We start from the raw sequence: 26,625 nt of genomic DNA on the forward strand, positions 1-26,625 counted from the left end.
CAATTCCAGGTCAGCTTTGACAATCAATTTGAGTGACAACCAACATTAGCTGCAACAGGTTAGTGATACTTTAGTTGTCTTACAGACTGCAGAGAAAGATCGGATACTCAATGTCCTGAAAGAAACTGAAATCTTAAGAAGTCTCTATTCCCATCCTCTTGATACTATTAATGTACGCTCTGACCAGGATCATAAAAATATTTTACGTAATTATGACATTATTCAGGAAAGTCTAGTTACCTACGTAACGTAATAATTTTCCTTGTTTTTAGATGTATAGGTTCTCTCCCTTCCTAATGTCGTGGTCGTTCCGTCTCCTTTCTGCTGACACTTCCCGCTTTTCCGGTTTAACCAGTTTACCACTCATACATCTGATTCATACAGCGCCTACGCTATGGGTCGTGTGCGCCCCCAATGCTCATGACTCCCAAGTATTTATTATTGCTTAGTTTTCATGTCAGTGTTCCCGATCGGGTCGCCTTGTAAGTAATTCCAGACGATATGTGTTTTCCTGTCTTCATAGCATCTTGTATATTTTACGACTACATCTTTTATGACTGTGGTGGCATTCGGTGTTCAGTCATGATGTCGGTTTTTGGGATTTTTCTAGGTTCCCCTTTTTACTCTTTTGACACGGAACTTTCGTTCCATGACAAAACTGGAGAGAGGATGGCCTCAGATGTTTAAATGATTTAATTTGTAAGTAACGTCCTATTCTGTCTTTTATTTTAGAAAGTTTAACTGCATAGTTCTGTATCTAACATTACAACAACAAAAACTTGAAGTTTCTCTTCCATTGCACTGTAGCACAACATTTTCATTACTACAGTTTACACCAGATAATGGAACTTTAAGAGCTCTGAAACCGGTCTCGTATTCCTTACAATTTGTTGATTCAGCAGCTGTTGTGCGGTTTCTTCATTTTACAAAATGAACTGGTACAGTTGCGACTGCCCCACAGGAAGGACTCTTTATTGCTTACTTACTCACTTATTTATTCAGCGGTCTTCAGTCCTGTAGAATATGCGCTGGGTCAACAATCAGTGTCCACTGCGTTCTGTCTGTTGCTGTTTGCTCCCAATTGACTACATTCAAAGATTCCGCATCTTCCCGTGTGTTTCTTGCCAGATCCAAGGGTCTTTTTGTTGTAATGGGGCAATGAAAGCATGTTTAGTTGGGCTTCTGTCATACGGATTACGTGATCTGTCCACTGGAGTTGTCTGCTTTTTTGATGTTGTAAAATGTTGGGCTGGTTCATGATATCATGAACTTCATTTATCTTTCTTGCTCTCTAAGTATCTTCCTCTTTCACTCGGCCCCGTATTCTTCTCTTTCAATGAAGTTAAACTTTCTAAAATCCCTCCTGTGCTTAATGTCTAGTTTTCTGAACTACAGAGGAAAATGGGGCGTATAATATCATTGTAGATCTTCATTTTGGTGGCATGTGATAAGACATTAGAACTGATAAGACTTAAGAAGTGAAGGCATGTCTGAGGGTGTGTAAACATCTGGAGGCAGCAGAATTTCTTTCATTTACATCTATGGGTATTTGATTTCAACAACGGTACCAACTTCCCAGCTAATTGATCAGTAGACCTGAACTTGCCTACATCATTTGTGAACTGCTGTTGTGCATATTTAGTTCCCCCGACTTTTATATGTTCCGTTTTTTGTTTACCGATCACTATTCCTGCTCTTACAAGCTGCTATGGCGCTCCTTTTACACATTTCTCCAAGATCTTGTTCGGTCTCGCTCACTTTCGCCATGTCGTCTGCGTAAAGAAATATCTGAAGGTGCACACGTTCCATTCGTAGCCCATGATACTCTTCATCTTTGCTTATGACCTTCTTCAAGATGAGGTTAAACAGCACACATTACAGTGCGTCTCTCTGTCTTAATCCAGTTGTAATGGGGAAAGGTTGTGAGCATGCTGCACCAGTTCTTACCATCGCTCCTGTTTCACTCTACATATTCGGATCGTTTCAGCGAGTTTATTTAGGATTCCGAACTCTTTCAAAATTTTACAGGGCTATCTCGATAAATACTGTCGTTATCTCTTTGAAAATCTATGAAGAGTACCTGAAATTTTATCTTTCCAAATAGTTTTCAAGACTTTGCCTAAGAGCAAAGACATAGTCAGTAGTTGAATGGTTTGGACAGAACCCAGTTTGATATTCTCCCATAATATTTTCTGCAAACGGTTTAAGGTTTTCTAAAATAATTGTTGAAAGGATCTTGTTTGCGCTGTTAAGTAAGCTGATTACTTAGTAGTTAGATCAACACATCTTGCTTCCTTCCCCGTGTATCGGGGAAGTGACTGCTGTCTTCCAGCTGTCTGGTAACTCCTCAGTCGATCAAATGAAGTGAGTGACTTCGCACAGCTCTGTCTATAATCTGCTTTCTCCTTCCTTTGAACAATTTATACATGACAGTGCTTAAACTGACATACAATATTTTTAGCGCAACGCAATCTAACTTTCAGAAATCCATACAAAATAATGGCCCTGACTAATATTAACCTATGCATTTCACAAATCGCTTACCTCACAAAAATCTTAGTTACTCGAACTACTGTAATACAGCGAGCGCCCCTACTGCCAGCTAAATAAAAGATTCAAACTACGGAAGGCACTAACTACTGATAGGCATAGTTAGCAAATGAAAGATTTTGATAGACAACAAACAATGTTTCCAGAATGAGCTTCTCACTCTGCAGCGGAGTGTGCGCTGATATGAAACTTCCTGGCAGATTAAAACTGTGTGCCCGACCGAGACTCGAACTCGGGACCTTTGCCTTTCGCGGGCAAGTGCTCTACCAACTGAGCTACCGAAGCACGACTCATGCCCGGTACTCACAGCTTTACTTCTGCCAGTATCTCGTCTCCTACCTTCCAAACTTTACAGAAGCTCTCCTGCGAACCTTGCAGAACTAGCACTCCTGAAAGAAAGGATATAGCGGAGACATGGCTTAGCCACAGCCTGGGGGATGTTTCCAGAATGAGATTTTCACTCTGCAGCGGAGTGTGCGCTGATATGAAACTTCCTGGCAGATTAAAACTGTGTGCCCGACCGAGACTCGAACTCGGGACCTTTGCCTTTCGCGGGCAAGTGCTCTACCAACTGAGCTACCGAAGCACGACTCACGCCCGGTACTCACAGCTTTACTTCTGCCAGTATCTCGTCTCCTACCTTCCAAACTTTACAGAAGCTCTCCTGCGAACCTTGCAGAACTAGCACTCCTGAAAGAAAGGATATAGCGGAGACATGGCTTAGCCACAGCCTGGGGGATGTTTCCAGAATGAGATTTTCACTCTGCAGCGGAGTGTGCGCTGATATGAAACTTCCTGGCAGATTAAAACTGTGTGCCCGACCGAGACTCGAACTCGGGACCTTTGCCTTTCGCGCGCAAGTGCTCTACCAACTGAGCTACCGAAGCACGCCTCACGCCCGGTACTCACAGCTTTACTTCTGCCAGTATCTCGTCTCCTACCTTCCAAACTTTACAGAAGCTCTCCTGCGAACCTTGCAGAACTAGCACTCCTGAAAGAAAGGATATAGCGGAGACATGGCTTAGCCACAGCCTGGGGGATGTTTCCAGAATGAGATTTTCACTCTGCAGCGGAGTGTGCGCTGATATGAAACTTCCTGGCAGATTAAAACTGTGTGCCCGACCGAGACTCGAACTCGGGACCTTTGCCTTTCGCGGGCAAGTGCTCTACCAACTGAGCTACCGAAGCACGACTCACGCCTGGTACTCACAGCTTTACTTCTGCCAGTATCTCGTCTCCTACCTTCCAAACTTTACAGAAGCTCTCCTGCGAACCTTGCAGAACTAGCACTCCTGAAAGAAAGGATATAGCGGAGACATGGCTTAGCCACAGCCTGGGGGATGTTTCCAGAATGAGATTTTCACTCTGCAGCGGAGTGTGCGCTGATATGAAACTTCCTGGCAGATTAAAACTGTGTGCCCGACCGAGACTCGAACTCGGGACCTTTGCCTATCGCGGGCAAGTGCTCTACCAACTGAGCTACCGAAGCACGCCTCACGCCCGGTACTCACAGCTTTACTTCTGCCAGTATCTCGTCTCCTACCTTCCAAATTTTACAGAAGCTCTCCTGCGAACCTTGCAGAACTAGCACTCCTGAAAGAAAGGATATAGCGGAGACATGGCTTAGCCACAGCCTGGGGGATGTTTCCAGAATGAGATTTTCACTCTGCAGCGGAGTGTGCGCTGATATGAAACTTCCTGGCAGATTAAAACTGTGTGCCCGACCGAGACTCGAACTCGGGACCTTTGCCTTTCGCGGGCAAGTGCTCTACCAACTGAGCTACCGAAGCACGACTCACGCCTGGTACTCACAGCTTTACTTCTGCCAGTATCTCGTCTCCTACCTTCCAAACTTTACAGAAGCTCTCCTGCGAACCTTGCAGAACTAGCACTCCTGAAAGAAAGGATATAGCGGAGACATGGCTTAGCCACAGCCTGGGGGATGTTTCCAGAATGAGATTTTCACTCTGCAGCGGAGTGTGCGCTGATATGAAACTTCCTGGCAGATTAAAACTGTGTGCCCGACCGAGACTCGAACTCGGGACCTTTGCCTTTTGCGGGCAAGTGCTCTACCAACTGAGCTACCGAAGCACGACTCACGCCCAGTACTCACAGCTTTACTTCTGCCAGTATCTCGTCTCCTACCTTCCAAACTTTACAGAAGATCTCCTGCGAACCTTGCAGAACTAGCACTCCTGAAAGAAAGGATATAGCGGAGACATGGCTTAGCCACAGCCTGGGGGATGATTCCAGAATGAGATTTTGACTCTGCAGCGGAGTGTGCGCTGATATGAAACTTCCTGGCAGATTAAAACTGTGTGCCCGACCGAGACTCGAACTCGGGACCTTTGCCTTTCGCGGGCAAGTGCTCTACCAACTGAGCTACCGAAGCACGACTCACGCCCGGTACTCACAGCTTTACTTCTGCCAGTATCTCGTCTCCTACCTTCCAAACTTTACAGAAGCTCTCCTGCGAACCTTGCAGAACTAGCACTCCTGAAAGAAAGGATATAGCGGAGACATGGCTTAGCCACAGCCTGGGGGATGTTTCCAGAATGAGATTTTCACTCTGCAGCGGAGTGTGCGCTGATATGAAACTTCCTGGCAGATTAAAACTGTGTGCCCGACCGAGATTCGAACTCGGGACCTTTGCCTTTCGCGGGCAAGTGCTCTACCAACTGAGCTACCGAAGCACGACTCACGCCCGGTACTCACAGCATTACTTCTGCCAGTATCTCGTCTCCTACCTTCCAGACTTTACAGAAGCTCTCCTGCGAACCTAGCAGAACTAGCACTCCTGAAAGAAAGGATATAGCGGAGACATGGCTTAGCCACAGCCTGGGGGATGTTTCCAGAATGAGATTTTCACTCTGCAGCGGAGTGTGCGCTGATATGAAACTTCCTGGCAGATTAAAACTGTGTGCCCGACCGAGACTCGAACTCGGGACCTTTGCCTTTCGCGGGCAATTGCTCTACCAACTGAGCTACCGAAGCACGACTCACGCCCGGTACTCACAGCTTTACTTCTGCCAGTATCTCGTCTCCTACCTTCCAAACTTTACAGAAGCTCTCCTGCGAACCTTGCAGAACTAGCACTCCTGAAAGAAAGGATATAGCGGAGACATGGCTTAGCCACAGCCTGGGGGATGTTTCCAGAATGAGATTTTCACTCTGCAGCGGAGTGTGCGCTGATATGAAACTTCCTGGCAGATTAAAACTGTGTGCCCGACCGAGACTCGAACTCGGGACCTTTGCCTTTCGCGGGCAAGTGCTCTACCAACTGAGCTACCGAAGCACGACTCACGCCCGGTACTCACAGCTTTACTTCTGCCAGTATCTCGTCTCCTACCTTCCAAACTTTACAGAAGCTCTCCTGCGAACCTTGCAGAACTAGCACTCCTGAAAGAAAGGATATAGCGGAGACATGGCTTAGCCACAGCCTGGGGGATGTTTCCAGAATGAGATTTTCACTCTGCAGCGGAGTGTGCGCTGATATGAAACTTCCTGGCAGATTAAAACTGTGTGCCCGACCGAGACTCGAACTTGGGACCTTTGCCTTTCGCGGGCAAGTGCTCTACCAACGGAGCTACCGAAGCACGACTCACGCCCGGTACTCACAGCTTTACTTCTGCCAGTATCTCGTCTCCTACCTTCCAAACTTTACAGAAGCTCTCCTGCGAACCTTGCAGAACTAGCACTCCTGAAAGAAAGGATATAGCGGAGACATGGCTTAGCCACAGCCTGGGGGATGTTTCCAGAATGAGATTTTCACTCTGCAGCGGAGTGTGCGCTGATATGAAACTTCCTGGCAGATTAAAACTGTGTGCCCGACCGAGACTCGAACTCGGGACCTTTGCCTTTCGCGGGCAAGTGCTCTACCAACTGAGCTACCGAAGCACGACTCACGCCCGGTACTCACAGCTTTACTTCTGCCAGTATCTCGTCTCCTACCTTCCAAACTTTACAGAAGCTCTCCTGCGAACCTTGCAGAACTAGCACTCCTGAAAGAAAGGATATAGCGGAGTCATGGCTTAGCCACAGCCTGGGGGATGTTTCCAGAATGAGATTTTCACTCTGCAGCGGAGTGTGCGCTGATATGAAACTTCCTGGCAGATTAAAACTGTGTGCCCGACCGAGACTCGAACTCGGGACCTTTGCCTTTCGCGGGCAAGTGCTCTACCAACTGAGCTACCGAAGCACGACTCACGCCCGGTACTCACAGCTTTACTTCTGCCAGTATCTCGTCTCCTACCTTCCAAACTTTACAGAAGCTCTCCTGCGAACCTTGCAGAACTAGCACTCCTGAAAGAAAGGATATAGCGGAGACATGGCTTAGCCACGGCCTGGGGGATGTTTCCAGAATGAGATTTTCACTCTGCAGCGGAGTGTGCGCTGATACGAAACTTCCTGGCAGATTAAAACTGTGTGCCCGACCGAGACTCGAACTCGGGACCTTTGCCTTTCGCGGGCAAGTGCTCTACCAACTGAGCTACCGAAGCACGACTCACGCCCGGTACTCACAGCTTTACTTCTGCCAGTATCTCGTCTCCTACCTTCCAAACTTTACAGAAGCTCTCTTGCGAACCTTGCAGAACTAGTACTCCTGAAAGAAAGGATATAGCGGAGACATGGCTTAGCCACAGCCTGGGGGATGTTCCCAGAATGAGATTTTCACTCTGCAGCGGAGTGTGCGCTGATATGAAACTTCCTGGCAGATTAAAACTGTGTGCCCAACCGAGACTCGAACTCGGGACCTTTGCCTTTCGCGTGCAAGTCCTCTACCAACTGAGCTACCGAAGCACGACTCACGCCCGGTACTCACAGCTTTACTTCTGCCAGTATCTCGTCTCCTACCTTCCAAACTTTACAGAAGCTCTCCTGCGAACCTTGCAGAACTAGCACTCCTGAAAGAAAGGATATAGCGGAGACATGGCTTAGCCACAGCCTGGGGGATGTTTCCAGAATGAGATTTTCACTCTGCAGCGGAGTGTGCGCTGATACGAAACTTCCTGGCAGATTAAAACTGTGTGCCCGACCGAGACTCGAACTCGGGACCTTTGCCTTTCGCAGGCAAGTGCTCTACCAACTGAGCTACCGAAGCACGACTCACGCCCGGTACTCACAGCTTTACTTCTGCCAGTATCTCGTCTCCTACCTTCCAAACTTTACAGAAGCTCTCCTGCGAACCTTGCAGAACTAGCACTCCTGAAAGAAAGGATATAGCGGAGAAATGGCTTAGCCACAGCCTGGGGGATGTTTCCAGAATGAGATTTTCACTCTGCAGCGGAGTGTGCGCTGATACGAAACTTCCTGGCAGATTAAAACTGTGTGCCCGACCGAGACTCGAACTCGGGACCTTTGCCTTTCGCGGGCAAGTGTTCTACCAACTGAGCTACCGAAGCACGACTCACGCCCGGTACTCACAGCTTTACTTCTGCCAGTATCTCGTCTCCTACCTTCCAAACTTTACAGAAGCTCTCCTGCGAACCTTGCAGAACTAGCACTCCTGAAAGAAAGGATATAGCGGAGACATGGCTTAGCCACAGCCTGGGGGATGTTTCCAGAATGAGATTTTCACTCTGCAGCGGAGTGTGCGCTGATATGAAACTTCCTGGCAGATTAAAACTGTGTGCCCGAACGAGACTCGAACTCGGGACCTTTGCCTTTCGCGGGCAAGTGCTCTACCAACTGAGCTACCGAAGCACGACTCACGCCCGGTACTCACAGCTTTACTTCTGCCAGTATCTCGTCTCCTACCTTCCAAACTTTACAGAGGCTCTCCTGCGAATCTTGCAGAACTAGCACTCCTGAAAGAAAGGATATAGCGGAGACATGGCTTAGCCACAGCCTGGGGGATGTTTCCAGAATGAGATTTTCACTCTGCAGCGGAGTGTGCGCTGATATGAAACTTCCTGGCAGATTAAAACTGTGTGCCCGACCGAGACTCGAACTCGGGACCTTTGCCTTTCGCGGGCAAGTGCTCTACCAACTGAGCTACCGAAGCACGACTCACGCCTGGTAGTCACAGCTTTACTTCTGCCAGTATCTCGTCTCCTACCTTCCAAACTTTACAGAAGCTCTCCTGCGAACCTTGCAGAACTAGCACTCCTGAAAGAAAGGATATAGCGGAGACATGGCTTAGCCACAGCCTGGGGGATGTTTCCAGAATGAGATTTTCACTCTGCAGCGGAGTGTGCGCTGATATGAAACTTCCTGGCAGATTAAAACTGTGTGCCCGACCGAGACTCGAACTCGGGACCTTTGCCTTTCGCGGGCAAGTGCTCTACCAACTTTTTTTTTTTTTTTTTTTTTTTTTTTTTTTTTTTTTTTTTTTTTTTTTTTTTTTTTTTTTTTTTTACAGTGCCCGACCGAGACTCGAACTCGGGACCTTTGCCTTTCGCGGGCAAGTGCTCTACCACCTTTTTTTTTTTTTTTTTTTTTTTTTTTTTTTTTTTTTTTTTTTATGAAGGAAGGTAGGAGAAACATTAACCTTTATTATTCACAAAATAAACATAGTACGTCCTGTCACATGATAACTGTTCTGGAAGGATCCTTGCTGCCGTCCTACCATGCAGCATGAAATAACAACAAAATCGAAGTGGGGCCACCTCCGGCACCCTAAAGAAAAGTATTTTGGATATGAAAACAAAATTTGAAATACATCCATTTGATAACTGTTCAAGCGCGAGTTTTTCGCAAGTCGCATACTCGCATAGTGTTCTTAGTCGATCACTTTAACTTGGTCGGTTTCACAAGACAGCACCGCCGCTCATCTTTGCGCACCCGGCACACCCCAGGTATATGGCGGGTCCGCAAAAACCGTTACTAGGAAATTGGCATACCAATCCTTGTACGTTTGTAGCCGTAATAGTTTTGTGTGTCCATCTTGCAAGTATTGCCAGTAATCCAGGACGTTCAGTAAGTTCGGACGTGTGTCTCTATAGATGTAATGGACCGTCATACCTGTGATCCACGCCACCGCGTTCGTCTTATGACGCGGAAAATACGTTGCCTCTGGAAAAAATACTATGTCAGAAGAGACTGCTGTATAGATAGTGCGCCGCATGAACGCTATTATCTTTCTTGCGAGAGTCCAGACAGCCAATGCCTCGCCGCAGACCAGCCGGTGGTCGTCCGTATCCAGCACGCCGCATTGCTGACACAAGGGCGAATCCGCCAAATGTATTGCGTGCTTTTTATCATTTGTAGGGTATTTTCGGTTGACGACAAGGTACCATGTTGATCTGACTGATGTAGGTAGGTGGGGGTGGTGGACCGTGCGCCACACCACGTGCCAATTAACAGCTGGATGTTTGCGTTCCACCCTATTCCGGGCGATCTGTCGGAGGAGCAGATGGTACACGTCCTTCGATGTCGACTGTCGGGTCGTCGGTAAACGCTCTCGAACGTAACTGTGTTCCACGATGAACGTGCGCACATACGTGAAAGGGGGCGATATATGGCCGACACTGACTGGAGGAAGATGCGATGTTGGTACGAGTTCTTCGATGATCGTCCCCGTAAGCGAGTGGTCCCTGTTGCGCCACCGTTTGAGCATAGTATTAATAAACATGGCACGCGCCTTCTCGTACACGTTCACTAAACCAACGCCCCCCTCTCGCGCTGGGAGGGTAAGCGTGTTGTACTGTACCTTAAAGAGTTGTCCCAGGCACACATAGTACCCAAAAGCCGCCTGAATCCTCATAGCCATCGTACGCGTCAAGGGGAGAAGGTGTGTCAGGTGGCACATCATGGGCGCGAGATAAAGGTTGACGAGTAACACTCGCTGCAACATATCCATCGACCGTAGGGCGTTTAGTCGTACTGCCGTGCGGACTCTGAGTAACAATCTTCGGTAGTTGTCCGCAGCCGTTCCCGCTGTCTCTTTATGAAAGGTGATACCCAAACAGCGAAGGGTTTCCACCGCAGGTAAGGGTCCTTCCGTTCCTGGTTCTAGGCCACGCCCCACATGCATGAATTGCGATTTTCGGTAGTTGACCACACTTCCAGCTGCCATCCCATACGTCTGTAGCCAATCCAGTGCTGTTTGAGTCTCCCTCTCATTCCGTACGAGGAACACAATATCATCCGCATATGCTCTGCATTTGAACGATAAATGCCGTAGGGAGATCCCGGTAAGACGGCGGCGAAGGCCTGCGAGGCACGGTTCTAAGGCAATCGCATAAAGGAGGATCGACGAGGGGCAACCCTGTCTCACTGATCTTAAGATCGTAAAATACTCAGTTCTCCCTCCGTTGACCACCATCGCTGATCTGGCGCCGTGCAACAGCCGCATCACAGCATTGGTCAATAATGGCGAGACACCCATCCTGTTCATCACCGCCGCGAGGTACACATGATCCACGCGATCAAAAGCATGATCGAAATCTACAGCAACCATCGCCCCCCGGAGGCGGCATGCAGCCGCGAGGGCGACGACGTCACGATAGTCTCCCAAGGCTGTGTGGATATTACTGATGCCGCCAAGACAAGTCTGATCGGCATGTATTCGATGCTCCAGCGACTTTTTGATACGACTTCCCAGGATGCGCATGAAGATCTTGTAGTCACTATTAAGGAGGGTCAAGGGGCGATAATCACAAGGCCGTTTGCCACCACGGGGCTTCGGTATCGGTATCATGAGTCCTTCCGTGAACTGAATGTGAACCGGTACTTCTTGCCGCAGAAGCTCATTAAACATACATAGCCACATCGGTGTCATAATGGTCACGAAGGCACGGTAAAATTCCAACGGGAATCCATCTGGACCTGGGGACTTGTTGCAAGCACCTCGTGTAATCGCTTCTTCCAGCTCTTCACACGTAATTTCGGATAACCCGTCTGCTTCCCCGTTCACAGTCGTCGCGTCAGGGATCTCTTCCAGGACGTTCCCCAGCTCCCTCTGACCCTCCCCGTTGCTCGCATAGAATCTGCTAAAATGATCCGTGAACGCCTGTGCTATGCCCCTTTGTGTTGTATAACGACGTCCATCGCCGAGATCGATCTCATGTATTAAATTCCTGCGTCTTCTTCGTCTTTCCTTTATCACGTAATGCATCGAGGGAACCTCGTTGGGCAGGAAATCCTGCGACCTCGCGCGTATCATCGTACCTGCCATCCTCTGCGTCGCAAGTTGTACCAGCTTCGCCTTAACTCGGTGGACGGCCGTCTGGCGTTCTGGTGTAGGTGGTTGAGCTAACAGTTCCCGGAGAGCCGTAAAGTAAAACTCAGTGGTCGTGCGCTGCCATTGAGAAACCTCCTTCCCATAACCTATTAACGTCCTCCGTAAAGCTGGCTTCGCGCACTCGATCCACCACTGCAGGATAGAACCGAAAGAATTTCGTCGACGGAGGCAGCCATGCCACGCGTCCTCCACCATGCGTCGGCATTCCGCATCTCGCAGGTGGGAGACGTTCATCTTCCAATTACCCCTCCGTCTCCACACCTGCTGTCTATCAAGGTTAACTGTACAAATATATGCCTCGTGGTCTGTAAACGCTGTCGGCCATATTTCTGCGTCCACCGTCGACACTGCTAACGCCCTTGAAACGTAGATTCGATCCAAACGGCCCGCGGAGTGGCTAGTAAAAAATGTATATCCTGGTTGGTTGCGATACTTCAGGTCCCATGTATCGACTAATTCCATCCCGTTGACCAGCTCCCTAAGTTCTTGGCTAGTAGTATAGTTAGGTTGTTGGTCCTTTCTGTCAAGCACACAATTAAAATCTCCGCCGAGTATGCAACCATCGTATCGTCCCTGGAACAACGGTGCAACCTCATGGGCGTAAAAATCTGCTCTGTCCCTTCTCTTATCCGAACCTGACGGTGCGTATATGTTGATCAAACGTATTCCTCCTATGGTCACGGCCGTACCACGGGCAGAAGGCAAATACTCTACTTCGTCTGCACGTATCCCTTCCTTTAATAGTATAGCTGTACCAACGCCTCTCTCGTCACACGGGGAACAGTAAATGTCGTAACCGTAAAAGTCCGAAGGGGGGAGTACCCGAACTTCTTGTAATAGTGCGATGTCTAAATCCGCAGCCTTTATCATGTCACTGAGCATCTTGATTTTCACCTGCGTCCCAATGCGATTGATGTTAACAGACCCTATCCGATAAGCTTGGTGCATGGCGGTCAACGTAGATAGGGTACCGTACGGTCGCTAATTTTGCCGTACATAGGCTGCTGTCGGACTAACGTCCCCCGCCGTCCCCTCATATAGTCTGCCATTATTCCGTGCACCCTGCCGGTCTTACACCGGGAGAGTGCGTGGGAGCAGTTCCTCCGGCATCATCTGTTCCCCAAGGGGGTGGCTCTTCTGACCAATCCCCTAGTGTCCCATCGTTGTCGTGCGATACAGGCGCCGGAGCCTCCTCAGTATCCTGTTGCCGTCTATCGAGCTCCTTCGCTGTGTCTGGAGCATCGTCAGCATTAGGTCGTGCCGCCGTCCCGCTGGCCACCGTTGCATCCACGCGAGGTAGTTCTTCTGTATCCATGGTCGTCTGTTCTGTACCCGTAAACTTCTCAGAATTATCTACTAGATCAGAGTGATCGTTCTCCACCGTGAGGCGGCGCTTCTTCCGGCGTTTTGGTGAGCGCTGTTTACGTTGCCGGGCCTCGGAATCAGAGGTCAACATGGTCTCCAGTTGTTCGTGGGGGACGTCAGAATCGTGCGCCGTCGTATTTTCGACGTCTCCAAGTGCCTTATCTGAAGGGGCCTCAAGCGGAACCGAAGAGAGGGCGTCCTGTGACTGTTGCAGGCGGTCCAGCGCAACGTCGTCTTTCTGTGGCTCGCCACGATCCGCCGCTGTCTGTGTGTTCTGGTACGCGTCTGTCTCGCGGCCCACGTCATCGCGTAATGCGGCGACGTAAGTCATGGGGAGCACAGTCGGATGCGGCGTGAGGGGTGGATCATCCCGTGGCAGCTGTAATAACCTCCGTTGAGCACACTCAGAACGTATGTGTCCCTCCTTCCCACATCCAGAGCACGTCCTTGGTTGTCCGTCGTAAATGACAATCGCCCTACAACCGGCGATGTACAAGTATGACGGGACGTGTTTTCGGAGTTCAATCCGTATTTGTCTGACGCCATTGAGGACAGGATACGTCTTGAAGCTCGCCCATTTTTCAGCCACGTGGGATAGGACAGTTCCGTAAGGACGCAGGGCGTCTGTCACCAATTCTTCTGGCACTTCGAATGGAAGCTCAAAGACGCGGATCGTTCTGAGTCCCATGCCGGCGTGTTCAACTGTTACCGCTCCAACATTCCCGTCCGAATGACAGAAACGAAGTCCTTGTCTGTGTCGAAGTAGTAGTTCGTCACATGCCGCTTCATTTATAAGCTTGACATAAACCACGCTGCTGACTATAGATAAGTGGATTCCAACTAGAACGTCAGGTTCGATTTTCACCTCGTCCCGTAAATAACGTTCGATCTCGTAAGCCTTCGGTCGAGCATATTCGTTAACAAAACTAAATTTCAGTGTCGATTTGCGGAAGGACAAGGCCATGATTCGTTCTATGTATTACCGCGGCACACCGCTACACACGTAAACACTTCTCGCGCAGACGTGCGGCAGGGACGTAAACACCGTCCGAACCGCTGCGCCGCCGAAGGCTGACTGTACTGAGCTACCGAAGCACATAGTCTCGCCGCGTCAGCCGTGCTGTGCGGACGTGTGCTGAGTTTCGTGCGCCGCGGTCTGCTGTGCTTCGGCGTGGTAAGTCGCAGTGCTTCTTGCATCGTTGCAGAACTTCTACGCATATTGAAATTTGAAATATGAATCCGTGATGGCCCACTTGAACAGACAAGATACTTTGAAATTCTCGTTTGATCGTAATTACGCCCGACCTAAACTACACGAAATCGAAGATTGGTTGGAATACGAACTGAAAGTTGATTCAGAGGATGTCATTGGAATGCATCTTTCGATAGTGAGCAGCGTTGTATTTGTGAAATTGAGGAATGCTAACTTATGTGACAAAATAGTTGAGTCTTGCGGAGGAATTATGAAATTTAAACATTGTGATGGAAACGTAGGCGAAATCACCGTAACGCATGCAGGGTTTGGAATACGAACGATCAGGATATTCGAACTACCATTCGAAGTACCGGCGGAACAAATAAACGCAGTGATAGCGCCGTACGGTAAAGTTCTCAGCAATGTTGCCGAACGGTGGTCCAACGCGCGCAAATTCCAAGTTCTCAACGGAGTGAGGCAATTAAAGGTCGATTTGCACAAACATGTACCGTCATACATCAGCGTCTGTGGATACCGAGGTATCGTCATATACGACGGCCAGCCGAGGACGTGCGCGGCGTGCAACTCTCCCGGCCACGTCCGCGCGGAGTGTTTACAGCGGCGAGTGGCGCAGCTGCCGGCTGGCGAGGCGCCGCGACCGCCGGCTATGACTGCGCTGCCAGCGACTTAACGCTACGGCTGCCCGCGGCCAAGTCCTGACCCCAAGCCCTGATGTGAACACGGAGAACCATCCAACCCGAGAAGAAGCCCAGATTGCCACCACTGACACGACAGAAGCTAGACCACCCGAACCTAAGGAAATCGTGACAGCTGTAACGGTTTCAACACAACAGACACCGAAAGATATTGGGAGCCACAGCAAATTACCCGATTCCTCCGCTGTTGAGAATGACATGCAAGAACCATCCCGGAATGAGCAACCTCATAGTGAACCGATTTCTCTATTGACCCCATCATCCACCAAGAGCACGGTCGACAATTTAGCTCGAAACACCACCCGCTTAGAAGATTTGAAGAATGCTGAGGAAGACAACATCAGACAGCAGCCTGTGAAACCTAAACGGCAAACACGAAAACAGAGCCCTGAAGAGATCCAAGAACTGGAGAAAAAACTCTCCCGTACCAAAAAAATTCTTAAAACAGATCGAAGCGGAAAGCAAGGCGTGGTAGACATCGGAAAACCAGACATCCCCAACCCGAATGAGGACGTACAGATGAACCTCGCCCCTCCAATTGAAGAACCAATGGACACTGTTGACCGCTGCGGAACTGATACGGGGACAGCATGGTCTGACGACACTGAATGCGCTTAGTTGGACTAGCGAATGACGCAGGCGTATAAAATCGCCACTCTCAATGTAAACAGAATAGTTTCGGACGTAAAGTTACAATCTGTGAAGGACTACTTATATGCCGCCGACATTGACATAGCGATGTTACAAGAGGTAGTTACGACCAAAATAGCGGATGTGTACGGATATGAGGCGATCTTAAACATAGGCAATGAATGTGGAACAGGAATACTGTTCAAACACGGCATACCATGTACAGCAAAAGCATTACTTGCATCTGGACGAGGCATAACTGCACAAATATATGATCTGCTTCTTGTTAATATATATGCTCCCTCTGGATCCAGCGGAAAACGAGCAAGGGGCAACCTGTTCCGGGACGAAATTGTCCCATTAATAACGGATCCTCGACTGCACATAATTTTGGGTGGAGATTTTAACTGCGTATTGCGTCCAGAAGATCAAATCCCGAACTTCAACTTTTGTGAGGAGCTGTTGCTGTTAATTAACGGGCTAGATATGATAGATGCTTGGTGCCACCTTCGCCCGCACACCCGAGGATACACGTACGTATCCAGTACTTCGGCAAGCAGACTAGACAGGCTGTATGTAACGAAAGGTTTTATCCATAATATAACTGACTGTGAAATTTGGCCTCTTAACTTCTCGGATCACTGCGCATTTCATATAACCGCGAAGCATACTAAACAAAAAACATCCTGGGAAGGGGCGTATGGCAGCTAAACGTGTCACTTTTGGAGGACGCAGTACTGAAACAGGAGGTCCATGCTACATGGCAGCGTTGTCTTCGGATGCAATCCAGATATCCAACACGCATCATGTGGTGGCTACAGTCTGCGAAACCGCAGATAAAAAAATGCATCGCACGATATGGTCGCATGAAAGCGTACTGGCGAAAACGCACCTTGGAGTATCACTTTCTTTGCCTCCGCGAACTATATGATGACCCCATGGGATTAGTAGCAAACAGCTCTAGAATAAAACGCACTAAAGCAAGAATAACGGCGTTGGTACGACAATCACTAGAGGGGAAAAAAGTTCGATCGCGTCCTCCGATTGAACTGACGCAGGAGAATACGTCCGTATATCACGTGATACGGGAAGCCAAGAGAGGTAAACAAAAGTTAATCCACACTCTCAGTGATGAACAGGGGAACGAATACGATCAACAGGTCACAGTAAAAAACTACGTGGTGCAACATTATACAGATTTTTACTCCGCATCGGCGACTGACGCGACGGCAAGTGAGCCGCTTTTATCCAACATTCAATCCACGGTCCATCCGACTGACAACGCCGACCTTGTAGCCCACATAACTGAGGAAGAAGTATGTGCCATAATCAAAGACTCGCCTACAAAGAAATCTGCTGGTTTAGATGGCCTACCCATAGAATTTTATGCTTGTTTTTGGCACATCATAGGACCGGAATTCACCAAAATATGCAATGAATTATTGGGAGACGTGCAGATGCCATCTCAGTTTACCGAAGGAATGATTGTACTGATCCCCAAAAAACCACGTAGCGCTACGCTGAAGGATTTTCGACCACTAACACTCCTCAATTCCGACTATAAAATCTTCACCCGACTCATAAACTGTAGACTGAAGATGGTACTGCCGAAAGTACTTGGCCCTTATCAAATGAGTGCTGTCCCAGGGAGATCAATGTCGAATGCATTATGTGAATATAGAGACATAATATATTTGTCGTGGCTATGCAAATGCAATGTTGGTCTCATGTTTTTAGACTTCGATAAGGCTTTTGACCGCATCAACCACCACTTTCTACTAACTGTAATGCAACGGATGGGATTCAGTGCTCATTTTATTCAGATCATACGCAAATGTATAGTCGGCACTTCCTCTCGAATCAAAATTAACGGTCAGCTAAGTTCACCAGTCCCGATCAAGCAATCAGTGAGACAAGGCTGCCCCCTTTCTATGGCACTATACGCAATCGCCGTAGAACCGTTACTGTTAAACCTGCATCACAGGTTACAAGGTCTACAGGTGTTGGGTACAAAAACCGTGTGTCACGCTTATGCTGATGACGTCAGTGTAGTAGTTAACACGCACTCAGAAATGGAAGTCGTTCAACAAATAATCCACGCTTACGCCACTTCTTCCGGAGCCAAACTCAATGAACAAAAATCGAAAATTTTACCTGTCGGACCCCATACGGAGACCATTCAAAGAACATGGCTACAAAGAACAGAGAAGACGAACCACTTAGGTATGATTCTAATGGCCAACCCCAGAGAGATGACAGTAGCCAACTGGGACCATAAACTACATATATTCAGGGCTACTCTCCGTGAACACAAAACTAGAACGCTCAATCGGATACAGAGAGCTCTATTGATTAACAGCTATGCGCTAAGCAAAATATACCACATCGCAGCAGTGTTACCAGTACCCAAGGATACAGCGCAAAAGCTTTTAGCTGCAGCGTATTGGTTCATATGGAGCGGAAACATCTTTAAAGTCGCCATGCCAACCATAGTGTTAACCCGCGCCGCTGGTGGGTTGGGCGTCAAAGACATCAAGAACCAATGCAATGCCCTATACATGGACCGAATCCGCAAAATACTGCAGTCACCCCATCCGACAATTACGAAAACTTTATTCAACAGGTTAGCCCCAACGAGCAAAAAAGCCCCAGTCGATGTTGGTCACATCAGCGCTCAACTCGATCACGTCCGGACTTATTACCTGGAAATGAGCTATATTCAAGATATTTCACAGCTGCTTAACACCAGAAGGACCTATTACCACCTCACGAGACATCATAGGCAAAACCCAATTGAAACGAAATATCCAGCGGTCAACTGGAGTAACGTCTGGAAAAACATTAACAATCCCATCCTCCACTCCAAAGTAGTGTCCACGTGGTATGACATTGTGAACGAGAAGGTCCCCACAGGTGAAAAGTTGCACAATATCAAAATGAAGCAGAGTCCGTACTGCGGTCATTGCCATACTGTAGATACCTTGGCACACATTCTCATCTGCCGCGACCAATACCACATATGGAACTGGACTAGAAAGAAACTCGCAATAATTACTAGAACCACAGACTCTGCTATAACACTTAAAGATGTACTTCAACCAGACTGGCATTTCTTTCCTGCAACAAAGCACAATAGCTATGCTTGGATTATCGGCCAGTTTGCATATTTTGCAGTTACGAATACACATGCGAGTATAGACGAGTATATACAGTATATAATGGAAGAACACTACAACCTTAAAACGAGTCGGAAATACAAAGCTTTGTTTCAAAATTTCTTACTTCACACTTTGCCATAATGAAGCGGTAAATTTTATTTTATTTTATTTTATTTTTGGTTGGTGCACAACACTACAGCGAGTCGATACTAATTGTGCTTCATTATAATTAAGTTGGCATTTATTTATTTACTTATTTTTATAGTACAGCAAGTGAAAGTGCCTCAGGAAAACTAATTTTGCCAGAAGCCGTAACATAAAACAAATCAGAAGTGCTTGATTGATTTCGTGTTCTTCTGTTTCACGGGTATTGGACAGATTGTCACGGCAAGATGATTTATTCAGTTCCTTTATATATTAAAAAAAAAAAAATGAAAAAAATAAATAAAAAAGTAGGTTAAGTTGGGGTGAAAGTGGCGGTGGCAACAGATTTTTTTATTTATTTATTTTTATTTATTTATTTATTTTTTTTATTTATTTATTTATTTTTTTTTATTTATTTATTTAATTTTTGTTTTAATTTTTTAGGTTAGATAGGATTTTGGGGGTGATACGGATGATAGGGGCCAACGCCTGAAGTGGAAGAGGTCCAGGAAAATAAAAAAAATAAAAAAAAAAAAAGAGGTCCGTGGATCGAAACCACGCTCTGCTAAAATTATTCTTTTTCTTGGGTGCTTCGAGCTCGATCAATAATCTTGGGTTGCGCTGATTCAGCGTCGACAGCAAACCCTGTGAGTTGTGAAACGACGACGTCGTGTGCAGAATACGAGAAACACTTCCTAAGACGCAGATAAAAAAAAAAAAAAAAAAAAAAAAAAAAAAAAAGCACGACTCACGCCCGGTACTCACAGCTTTACTTCTGCCAGTATCTCGTCTCCTACCTTCCAAACTTTACAGAAGCTCTCCTGCGAACCTTGCAGAACTAGCACTCCTGAAAGAAAGGATATAGCGGAGACATGGCTTAGCCACAGCCTGGGGGATGTTTCCAGAATGAGATTTTCACTCTGCAGCGGAGTGTGCGCTGATATGAAACTTCCTGGCAGATTAAAACTGTGTGCCCGACCGAGACTCGAACTCGGGACCTTTGCCTTTCGCGGGCAAGTGCTCTACCAACTGAGCTACCGAAGCACGACTCACGCCCGGTACTCACAGCTTTACTTCTGCCAGTATCTCGTCTCCTACCTTCCAAACTTTACAGAAGCTCTCCTGCGAACCTTGCAGAACTAGCACTCCTGAAAGAAAGGATATAGCGGAGACATGGCTTAGACACAGCCTGGGGGATGTTTCCAGAATGAGATTTTCACTCTGCAGCGGAGTGTGCGCTGATATGAAACTTTCTGGCAGATTAAAACTGTGTGCCCGACCGAGACTCGAACTCGGGACCTTTGCCTTTCGCGGGCAAGTGCTCTACCAACTGAGCTACCGAAGCACGACTCACGCCCGGTACTCACAGCTTTACTTCTGCCAGTATCTCGTCTCCTACCTTCCAAACTTTACAGAAGCTCTCCTGCGAACCTTGCAGAACTAGCACTCCTGAAAGAAAGGATATAGCAGAGACATGGCTTAGCCACAGCCTGGGGGATGTTTCCAGAATGAGATTTTCACTCTGCAGCGGAGTGTGCGCTGATATGAAACTTCCTGGCAGATTAAAACTGTGTGCCCGACCGAGACTCGAACTCGGGACCTTTGCCTTTCGCGGGCAAGTGCTCTACCAACTGAGCTACCGAAGCACGACTCACGCCCGGTACTCACAGCTTTACTTCTGCCAGTATCTCGTCTCCTACCTTCCAAACTTTACAGAAGCTCTCCTGCGAACCTTGCAGAACTAGCACTCCTGAAAGAAAGGATATAGCGGAGACATGGCTTAGCCACAGCCTGGGGGATGTTTCCAGAATGAGATTTTCACTCTGCAGCGGAGTGTGCGCTGATATGAAACTTCCTGGCAGATTAAAACTGTGTGCCCGACCGAGACTCGAACTCGGGACCTTTGCCTTTCGCGGGCAAGTGCTCTACCAACTTTTTTTTTTTTTTTTTTTTTTTTTTTTTTTTTTTTTACCTTTGCCTTTCGCGGGCAAGTGCTCTACCAACTTTTTTTTTTTTTTTTTTTTCCTATGTCTTATAGTACAAGCACTGCAACGCACAAGGGAACCTTTTTTTTTTTTTTTTTTTTTTTCACAGTAACAGAACATTTATTGGTTTTCTTAGTTTACACAGGGATATACAGGTATACAGAAAACATGTAATTTCCTTTTCTTGAACATTAAAACACATAATGCTTCAAACTGTACTAACATGCAAATTTTTAGAATGTTAACTTCCTTTTCTTTTCTAAAACACCAGAAGCAATAACCTTTTAAAAAACTTAAGATTATTCAAAATATTTAAAGGTAGTTACTGAGATTCTAAATTAAACAAAATTTCCTTTTCCTTAAACGTTATAACCAATAACTTAAAAAATAAAGATTAAATCATGCAATGTATTTAGAATAATCACTGAAGCTCTATATTGCCCAAGTTCCCTCATATTTAAACATTAAAACAAATAAGTTAAAAAAAAAAATAAATAAACCAAGGTACTCCCCGCCGGGAATCGAACCCGAGAACTCGGGCGTGTGAAGCGAGAACGCTACCGCTTTTTTGTTTTTTTTTTTTTAGTCATAACATTCTACAGTAGTACATATTTTTCAACTGACATTTAAAGGTAATAAAACAAAGGTTCGTTGGCATTTTAGAAAAAAAAAAAAAAAAATCCAAGTCTAAACCAGATAGTGATGTTCGGCACTTGATCGTATTTGTTTTTCAAAGATCAAATTGTCTCTCGTTTCTTCATGTTCTGAATCGCATAATCGAAAATGGAGTTCACATGACTGTTCTTCTGAGGAAGTTGGCGTATGTATCATAATAATTATTCATGCGTAGTAGCTTGTGATGCTGGTCGGAAATGTACGTCCAAAAATCTTCTTCGCTCCTTTCTTTACTGGACAGCAGGTAAAATACTGCGTGTCCCTTCAACCAGTTGACGGCATGTTTCTTCGAGGTGGGGTATAACTCCTCTTCCGGGTATAAAAGGCACGCTGGCGTTATCAAATACGGCGGTTTTCTCTGCATAGTTGCTAATTTTTGTCTGATTGAAAACCATATATTATTCGCATTTCCACAGACAAATTGATGTTCATCTGTATCAATCAGGTTGCAAATGGTACACAAAGGGGAATCAGCCAGGTGAATGGAATGTAGTCTGGAGTTCGTTGGAAATTTCCTATTCACAAAGTAGTACCACAATGACCGCACTTTTGTTGGCAAATATGGGTGATGTATGTTCCTCCAGATATCATGCCAAGAGTGACCGACGTATTTTTGTTCTATGATGTTCGTGGTCTGGAAGTTCATTAAGTTTTGGTATATTTTCTTGACTTTTATGACATCTTTCTCGGGTGTTCCCAGTCCAATGTAGCTATACTCTACGAAGAAATGTTTTAGGTGGTAAAGTTCATTTGGGATGTGGTGAACGTCTATTGGGGCGTCCTGGCTGACCGGCGCTATTTCATTTAACAAGAATGCGGTGACACTGTCGACTGACCGCTTCCACAGTTTATATGTTTTACAGACGTACAATGCTTGTGCTTTATTGTACACGTCTGTGAGACTCAATCCACCATTCCCAGTCGGTAGAGTCAATGTCTGGTACTTGACTTTGAAGATGTGGCCGCGGCTGACGAAATGGCCAAAAGCAGCCAAAATCCTGTTCGCCATTTCCCTCGGCATTGGCAGGGCTTGAGCCACGTAATTTAATTTAGAGGACAAATAGATGTTGACGAGAGCCACTCTTTGTATCTCATCAAGAGTACGGAGATTGTGCTGACGTATACAGGCACGGATGGTGTTGAGGATTCTTCTGTAATTAACTGCGATGGTCTGCCGAATATTTCTTGTGTATTCCACTCCAAGACTTGTCATGGTGACAATTTCCTTTATTGGCCCATGAATGGGAACTCCTAATCCGCTTCCAATATTCATTATGCCAGACTTATTCCTATTCATTTTCGCACCAGATACTTGTTCATATTTGTCATATTTGTTTATTATGTCGAGTGCTTTCTCTATCTCGTCGTTGTCTTTGACAATAAATGCAACGTCATCGGCATATGCTCTGCAGACAATCCTACGGCCGCGTGTAGTGAATCCTTGTAGGTTGTGGCTGAGGCGAAAAAGCAATGGCTCGATTGCTATTGCAAAGAGTGACATAGACATCGGGCACCCTTGTCGCACCGAACTTTTCATTACAATGGGCTTACTGGACTGACCGTTTACCATAACTATCGATGTTGACTTCTGCAGAAGATTTGTAATAATGTTGATAAAACCTTGCGGGAGGTTCATGGCACGCATGGTGTGAAAAAGATAAGCATGATCGACTCTATCGAATGCTTTCTCAAAGTCCAATGATACGATGGCGCATTTTATTTTACAGGCTGCGGCAATGGAAATAATATCTCTGTAGTCGCACAGTGTTTGGTAAATTGATCTGTCTTTTCCTACGCTCGATTGATATGATCCAGTGACTGTGTTCAATACTGATTTTAATCTTTCGTTTATGATGCGGGCAAATATTTTATAGTCCGAATTTAGGAGAGTGATAGGCCTAAAATTTGTTACAGATCTTCCTGCAGGATGTTTCGGGATTAGAACAATGGTTCCTTCTAGGAAGTCGCGTGGGATGCCATTGGCGGGATTCATTAATTCGTTACAGATACACGCTAATTTGGGAATCAACTGTCTTCTGAACATTTGATAGAACTCGGCTGGGATTCCGTCAGGCCCAGGAGACTTATTTTTCGGGCTTCGTGTTATAGCGTCTGCGACTTCTTCTTCTGTGATTTCAGTTAACAAGTTGTTTGCTTCTACCGGGTCGAGCCCGCGTGTGAATCCCGTCATGATGTCATTGTCCACCGGGATATCCATTGTCGTTTTGCCTAATAACTCTGCGAAGTACTTGTGAATTTCGTTCTTGATGTCACTTTGCTGCGTCAGTAACCTACCGTCAGGAGATCTTAGTTCGGTTATTATTTTCCTGCGTTGCCCCTTCCTCTCATTAATCACATGATATATAGATGTTTGCTCTCCTTTTACAGCATCGTGAAGTCCTGCTCTTACTTGATGACCTTCCAGTTGTTTCCGCTTCAGTCCGAGAAGTTTAGCCTGAATCCGTTTTATTTCCACGTAGTTGGCGATTACGGACTCATCAGATTGATATAGGTCACGAAGGACTTGGAAGTAATATTCTATCGTCCGTGTTTGCCAAACACTTTTCTCGCGGGAGTAATTCATCAGCGATTTTCTTATCGCGGGTTTCACACATTTCATCCACCATGCCAGTGCCGAGGTAGATGAAGCGAATTTGATCTCGCACGCGTTCCATACGTTATTGAATATTTCGTGGTATTCAGGGTCTTTTAGATGTTCCACGTTCAACTTCCACAAGCCTCGTCCCCTGTACGTTTCTTGCCGTTTTAAGTTCATGGTACATATGTATGCAGCGTGATCCGAAAAGATAGTGGGCCATAACTCTGTCTGGAGAACGTGTGTTTCCAGGTCGACTGTTACATAGATCCTGTCGATGCGACTAGCGGAATGATTCGTAATATGAGTGAAACCCGGCAATGCACCGTTCTTGAGCTCCCAGGTGTCAATTAAGCGGAGTTCTGTAATTACGGCTCCGAGTTCTGCACAGTTATTAAAATGCGGCGTCTGGTCTTTTGGAGACAGCACACAATTATAATCACCTCCAAAAATGATATGCTCGTAGCGGCCACCGAAAAGGGGAACTATATCATCTTTATAAAATTCAGCTCTTCGCCTCCTGTTCCCGGTGCCAGATGGTGCATAAATATTTATAAAACGCGTATTGTGAATGGTGACAGCTAGACCTCTGGCGTTTACCAGTTTCTCCACATCTTTGATGATAATTCCTTCTTTGGCGAGTATCGCAGTTCCGAGGTCACTGTCGCTCCCTGAATTTACGACTGCATTGTAACCTGTGATGGCATCCAGTCTAATATCTGTTACTTCTTGTAACATAATAACATCAATATCAGCGGCGTAGAGCATGTCTTGCAAGTTCTTAAGGTTTAATTCGCTACGGACCTTGTTTAGATTCAAAGTCCCGATTCTATAAGCTTGTAACGAATTCATGATTAATTAAGTAAGTATACAAGTCGTTATGACCCACTGTCGACAAAGCCTAAGGTTTTCCATGTTATGGCCGAGACGATGTCTCGTCCCTCATTTGTTTGTCTTTCTGCACTGGAATCTTTCCTCCTGGTAGGTGTGACACTTCCTTCATTTCCTCATCTGCGGGAAATTCTTCAATGTCATCTGCCCAATTTTTCGTATCACTGCGTTGAGACAACTCTATCTCTGGCCCACGTTGAGATGGAGTTCTGTTCTTTGCTTCTTTACTTGTGGACCGTTTCGTTTCACCATCGTGTTGCGTCTGCGTTTTCACTTTTCCAAACTCGTCTTTTCCCGCTGTATGCGGGGTCTGTGGGTCTACGTCAAAATTGACGGATGTCATACCACTGATTTTGCGACCAATTTGTTGTGCCTTTTCACGCACTGATTGTACCTTTTGAGGAGCGTCAGGTGGAGCTATCCTCCGTTTTTTATTCTTTTTGGGAAGAGATCCGGATTTCTGTCGCTCTTCAGTCTCGGAAGCCGTGCTGGGATCTTGTGCAGCATCCTCGTTCTCGTCTCTCTGTACATCTTGCTCAGTAGTTCCGTCATTTTTGGAAAGACATCCTGCTTCTGTAATGGGCGCCGCTTCAGGCGACGGAACGACAGTCGTTACTTCAGTAGAGCTAGTGGTCACTGACAAGTTCTGGTCGTCGTCTTTTCTGTCGCCACTGCTCTCCAAAGCGAAACTCGGTGTCGTAGCAGAGTGGCCACGGGTGGCCGTAGCATATGTCACTGGTAAGGTCGTCATCGTCATGGGAGGGACTACTTCCCCCGCCGGTACCTGCGTCACTCTCCTCTGTATACATTCTGAACGTACGTGTCCAGTCTGTCCACAGCCGGAGCAAGTACGCGGCTGTCCATCATACATCACAATAGCTCTATAACCGCATACGTAAACATACGAGGGAATATGCTGTTGAAGATCTATTTTTATTTGCCTGACACCATTTAAAACTGGAAACGTTTGAAAGGTGGTCCACTTTTCCGCAACATTACTAATGACCTTCCCATATGCTTTGAGGACGCAATTAATTTGTTCCGTAGTTATTTCAAAGGGAAGTTCAAAAATACGGACTGTTCTTATCCCGAAACCTGCATGATCTACTTTGACATCACCGACGTTTCCATCACAGTGATTAAATTTAAAAGATCCTCCACATCCTTCAATAATCCTATCACAGCATTTAGCATTCACCATCTTTACATAAACTGTGCTACTCACAATCGATAAGTGGATCCCAATTATATCAGTGGAACTGAGCTTTACTACATCGCGCAAGAACTGTTCTACTTCGAATGCTTTAGGTCGTGCAAAGCGTTCATCGAACGTGAACTTCAAAGTATCTTTGCGAAGCGGTTGCGTCATATTCATGTTCGATTCATTTTCAAATATACAATTGGCGTGTAAGCCACAAGAGCGCCCACTTACTTGTCAGCGCGCGGCCGGCCGCAGCGAGCACGTAAACAAGGCCCGTCCGCACAGCTCGCCCGCCGAAGCACGACTACGAACCAACTGAGCTACCGAAGGACGAC

The 26,625-nt window shown here is 46.6% G+C and overlaps 3 non-coding genes across 3 annotated transcripts; all 3 read right to left on the reverse strand.

Moving 5' to 3' along the window:
* Positions 1 to 4,567: 4,567 nt before the first annotated feature.
* On the reverse strand, positions 4,568 to 4,642 carry Trnal-caa (transfer RNA leucine (anticodon CAA)). The gene has a single exon. It is a non-coding gene; the product is annotated as a tRNA-Leu (tRNA).
* A 527-nt stretch (positions 4,643 to 5,169) lies between these two features.
* Positions 5,170 to 5,244, reverse strand: Trnas-cga (transfer RNA serine (anticodon CGA)). The gene has a single exon. It is a non-coding gene; the product is annotated as a tRNA-Ser (tRNA).
* A 226-nt stretch (positions 5,245 to 5,470) lies between these two features.
* On the reverse strand, positions 5,471 to 5,545 carry Trnas-cga (transfer RNA serine (anticodon CGA)). Its single transcript has one exon. It is a non-coding gene; the product is annotated as a tRNA-Ser (tRNA).
* Positions 5,546 to 26,625: the final 21,080 nt, after the last annotated feature.

This window comes from Schistocerca serialis, chromosome 2, assembly GCF_023864345.2.
Source record: "Schistocerca serialis cubense isolate TAMUIC-IGC-003099 chromosome 2, iqSchSeri2.2, whole genome shotgun sequence".
Taxonomy (NCBI): domain Eukaryota; kingdom Metazoa; phylum Arthropoda; class Insecta; order Orthoptera; family Acrididae; genus Schistocerca; species Schistocerca serialis.